This window comes from Corvus cornix, chromosome 3 (assembly GCF_000738735.6).
Source record: "Corvus cornix cornix isolate S_Up_H32 chromosome 3, ASM73873v5, whole genome shotgun sequence".
In the NCBI taxonomy this organism is placed as follows: domain Eukaryota; kingdom Metazoa; phylum Chordata; class Aves; order Passeriformes; family Corvidae; genus Corvus; species Corvus cornix.
In genome coordinates, this window is record NC_047056.1 from 3533974 (window position 1) to 3539683 (window position 5710).

Genomic DNA, 5710 nt, shown 5'->3' on the forward strand with positions numbered 1-5710 from the left:
AAACAAACAACCCCAGAACAAATTTCCCTGCTGCTTTGGCTCAAATAGCCCATTTCAAGCTGTACCTACCAGTCTTAAAACCCCCAAACGATCCAAAATCTCTCTTCCTAAAGCCCCATGGATAAATGTTCACATACTGCCAAATTCTGCCACCTTTGTACCCTACTCATGCTATTGAAGGTGGGACGCTTCAGTAAGGAAGAAGGACATAATACCAGGCCTTCCCTTCTTGCTCCCCAGCCATTGACTGCTGTGTGCTGGGAATGGTGCCTTTGAGCCCTCTTGAAGTGCAGAGGATTCGCTTGTGTTTATATTTTTTAAGTTGGTTTTTTTCCCCTGAAGAAATGCTGCTGCATCTACTCACGTGTACATCAGTTCCCTCTACTGGCAGCATTAATTAAGCTATTCCTTTAATTCACCAGGTAGATGGAGGGTTTGGAAAGGAAGATGGGCTCTGCTGGGTGGGAATGTGTGGGGCTGTTACCTGCAGGGCATTATGCTCTCGCTTGTTATAGCAGAAACTTTAATACACTGGTTCTTTCACTGGACTTGTTCTCCTCTCCAGGTTTTTAAAACTCACTGTCCATGCTATGGTCCAGGGCAGCTACTTAACATTATCTTTGCATATTTCAGTCCTTAACTGTGGCAGTAAGTGGGTAACTGAGGAGCAGTGACTCCTGAAGCGGCTCACGCAAACGTATGGTTCATCAATCCCTGAGCTCTCCATGTTGTGGCTGGGTTAAAGCATCCAGCCTCTCCTCAACCAGGGCAGCCCCTCCTAAGGGACCAGAGGGTTCATCAGGCTCCTTTTATTCCTTCATGTACCCAGAGGCTACTCTAAAGCAATGCTGGTTCAAAACATGCTTAAAGTCACTTGGCCATTCTTCTACCTTTTCATTTTACTTTTTTTCTCTAGTTAAAGTAGATTGATTTTGTCCTGCCACAGGTAATATTTTCCTCCTGAGGTAACAGGCCAGAGGAAGAAGTCATTCACTCTATTTGGGTGCTTGAGGAAACACAGAATGAAAGAGAATCACTTGTCATTTAAAAATCAAAACAAAAACCTGGCAAGAACATCTGCCCTAAAGAGAACAAGATACAAGATTTCCCCTTTGGACCCAAGCTGTCAGTATTTAGCAAAACCAGCAAAAGTCTTTCCATTTTCTAAGCAAATAGTGAGTAGGGGTATTTCATAGCTCTCCACAGCTGTTCCAGAAGTTTCCATAGGTATGTTTGGGTTTAAAAATTGTGGCTTAAGACCTGTGTTTAGGACCAAACCTGCATGGCTATAGCAACCAATAATGCCATTCCTGGAAAGGGAGCTTTTCTAGTGTAAGTAGAAGAAGAAAGACCACATAGAAATTGGTAGGAAAAATAACAACAGCCTCTGCACCCCTGAATTTGCATATGCAAATGTAAGGGCATAAAGTTATAGACCTATTCAGCAGCTCAGTTTCAATATGCTTCTCACTCTACCCAGCATGGCTGAGATGCTTTCAATGTACACAGTTTCTTTCTTGGAATTTTCAAAATGTGACCTTATTGTGGATTTTCTTTTATTTTTTTTTTTGTTAATCTAGGTTGTATTTCTAAAAGGGATTGTACAAAAATGTTGTGTTCTGATTAAATGCACTACAGGACCCACAGTCATATTTAGAGGAGAAAAAAGCATTCTTGCTCACGCTGCTGCACGAGTTCCTGTTTGGGGAATAAAATTGTTTATTTCTGATTCTTCCAGGAGCTTTTGCAGACTGATCAAGTGTCAAGACATGGTACTTGATTCAAAGGTAACATAGATATTGCCTCGTAATGTCTTTAGGACCTGAATCAAATCTTGAGAGACTTTGAAACTATGGGAGGATAATGAAAATACATTTCTTTTTTTGTATTATCCTTCATAATGGGAAGCTTTACATTTCTTTTCTAGCAACTATAATGTACACTGTTCTATCAAGGCATTTTTAGGGACCATTTACCTGAATACAATTTATGTGGAAGGTGTCTGAGAGCCAACCTGGATTTATGCTTCCTGGTCCTTGTAATAATAGATATCTTTTTTTTCTTTTTTTCCCCATCAAAATAAATGTCAGAAAGTTCTTTGATTGTTCAATAAGGGAGAAAAACATCCCTTTTCAAATGAAAGAAATGGTTATGGGCAAGGTTTTGGTGTTGCTGGAAGCTCTGTGGAGACCTCCAGTCCCAGGAACAATGCACACAAGGACACACTTTCCTCCAAGGTTTGTCCCAGCACCTGTCCCTGTAGCGAGGAGGACTCAAACCCTTCCTGGGCTTTGGGTTTCCCACCGTGTTGGCCACTGAACTGGGGGAAGTCCTTGAGGCAACAGAGCACTCTTTGCAAGGTGTGTCAAGACCCTTCCACAAATGCAGGTTTAGGGAAGAAAATCCTTGCCTTTAAAAATACTGGCTTGGAGCAATTTGCCTAAATCATTCTTTCCCCTGGCATTTCTTGGACTTTGAAAATCCTAATGCAGCCCAGCTCTTCAGAAGTGCCGTGCTGGGATTTTTGTACACACACCCAGGCCCATCTGGATTCCCATACAGGCCAGGTATGTGGAATAAATAGCCCAAATTCAGCATATCCAGGGCACTATCAGATTCTCTCCTGTATTCGTTCACACAGGTACACACATACATCAAGTTCTGAAAAATTCTCCTAAAAAAAAAGAAATATTTTAGGACAATGGACTTCCCAAACGATGATGTCAATTCCTGCTTCCTTTTCATGGTGACTGAGGCGATGCCTAACATGTGTCTACCTGAGGCAATGTCTTTTTGATATCGTGCAGTGGAAGTGGCAGAATCTGGCTCTTTAGTGACCATGACATCCAAAAATTGGATGCAGGACTTCACCTCTCTCTCACAGGTTAAATGAATATTCCGAGAGTATCGATTGTTCAGTTCCTCCAGTGGAAGAGGAATGTGATCGGCATCGATAATCAGAAAAAATATCATCTACATACCTCTCATATGCAGATGGTGGCTGTTCAATACCAGTCGGCAGTGCAGCTTCCTGGTGTGACAGGAAAATATCTGCAGCAATTGAGGATTAACAGAGGCCATTGCTACACCGGTGTTTTGTTTGTAATAGCTCCCATTCTATCAGAAATAACTGGTTGCACATTTCTGTGTCTGACATTAAAATTCACCATTGAAATCTCGCTTGGTAATAATAAAGCCCCTGCAAGAGTCTCTACAAACACACTAGACTCCAAATTAAAGAGCAAGTGTATTGTTAGGGTTTGCATGGATCTTTTTTGAATTAGTGCTAGGTGAACAATAAATAAAATTCCAGGAGAAGTTCCCCAAGCTGATAAGCATTCAAGGTATTATCTTTGCTCTGTACTGTATGCGCTTCTGGGTGAAAAAATTCTAATTGCACTTCCATTCAAAAATCAACCGTGGGAATAAGGAATCATGCTCATTTTATGCACAGCAGCCCGAAGGCCTTATCCTTAAAACAAATTACAGCGCCTCCTATGCAACTCACACTCTGAAGCTAATTCCAACCCTAAAGCAAAACTCCAAAATTAAACTTTAATCTGTGATCTAAACAATTTTGTGTTTGTGATCAATCTTGGTGGAGTGGATTTTAATATATATGAGTGTGTGTGCGTGGGCGTGTGCGTGTGTGTGTATATAAAAATATAAAACGCTCAGATAATTGTTATCGCGGATGAAGACCGAACATTAAATACTCTGCTCAGTAAGACTGAGATAAAATACATACAGTGAAGGGAGGGAATAAAGCTGTTAAGCACACACTCCTATATGTAACAGAGTCCTGGACTTGCAATCAGTGAAAGCTTGAATTCCACCACATGTATCATATTTACTACGTTCTGCCAAAGAAATAGGCAGGCTGCCATGCCATTAAAGCAATTACTCTTACCCTCTCAGATACGTAGAAATTAAATTCTAAGAGAAGAGCAAGTGAGGGGAAGTACAAGGAGGAGAGGCAAAAAGGCATCAATTTCTCCCAGAGAGGAGGAGAGGCTTTGGGCCAGCAAGAGTTAAAGGAGTTCGAAGTGTATGGTCTGTTTCTCCCCATCTTGGTGCAGTGACTCTGCATCCTGCAGGAACCTGTTCAGATGCTCTGATAAGTCAGACAGAATTCATGGGAGATTACCACACAGCTCCTGCCAAGCTGTGCTGCAGCGCGGGTAATAGATATGCTCCAGTACTAAATCCTAAAAGGCCCTGCTACATCTGTCAAGCATGCCCTGGAAAAGCACCCTCAGTTCAGATGTTATCACTGCTCTGCCTGCATCAGAAGATTTAGTGTCCACCCTGGAGGTTGCTTTTGCCGCACAGTTTTCAGGGGCAAAACAACAAGGAAGAAAGATGAGAGGAAAAAGGCAAATTATTCTTGCTTAAAGCAAAAGGAATAAAATGATGTGCTTGCAGACTAGTTCAGCTTCTCACCCTGCATCTAGAAGGTCCCAAATCCCACATTAAGATGGTACTGATGTTCTAAGCTGATTAGCTCGGACGTGTTCGGCTCCCTGGACTGTGACACCACGAAGATGATCTTCTGTAGAGCGACTCTTTCCCAAGGAAAGCTGAACAACAAACCCAGTGGGGGGCCACCGGCAGTGGATAGAAGATGCCTGCCTTTGATAATTAACTTTAAAACCGGTTCTAGAAAAGCTGCTCTGGCATAAAATGAACTTTGCAGAGCACTGTTTATGAAACAATTGCTGCTCCTCCCATTAACCACGTAAGCAGGGATTTGGTCAAAGATGGTTCCAGTGTTACATATCATTTTACGCCAAACAAAAACCAGATATAAAAGAAAAATATATACTTATGTAACATATATAAATGAACACACACAGACACCCCCAAAATACAACAGCCTTGGGAACCACTCCTTTCTTAATATACTCCAAAACAGAGTCATGCATTTTAACCATCTGTCTCCTTGTTAAAATCTGCAGGAAATATCAAAGTACAGCAGTGGCTCCTTTTTCACTAGGTGCACTCTCAGAGTTCAAGGGAGAAAGACTACAACTTCCTGACCCAGCATATTGCATTTTAAACTTCTGTTTCCTGAAGCCGATTTTAAGGAGAGATAAGTTCCAGTTATTGGGATGTCAACAAGAAGAGCCCCAGGCTGTTGTATTTATAGCTCCATACAGTGGTAGAGGCTGGATTGAAAGGGGCGAATGGGTTGGCGCAAGGAAAGCCCATGCTGGACACACACACGGCTGTGCCATGGGGACTGTGGCAGAAAGCAGGAGTTCACCTCAGCCTGCTGTAAGGCAGCTCTCTTGGCTTGCAGCTCTCCACAACTTGCAGAGATTCTGTCTCTCAGCAAAGAAGATCAGAAAGGCAAGACAGAGTGCAGGAAGGCCGGTAAGAGGAAAGATTTGAGGTGGGCAATACAAACGTGAGATTGGGGATGCAGCCTGAGGCTTTGGGGCAGCTGCTGGAGAGGACAAAGGGTGAATCTCAAAACGTCCCCATCTGGCAGAGCAATGAGCAGTAGCAGACAGGCAGCCCTGAAGGTGCACGGAGGAGCCTGGTGTGTGCTCACAGCTACAGAAACAAAAGGCAAGAGAGAGCACTTTCTCCAAAACAGCAGTTTCTTAGTAAGCAAGCAGACGTTTCTGGGAAAACAGCACTCTTTGCGACGCGGTCATTGTCACAGTACTTGGACACATGTTCAAATCCATTAAAGACCTGTCAC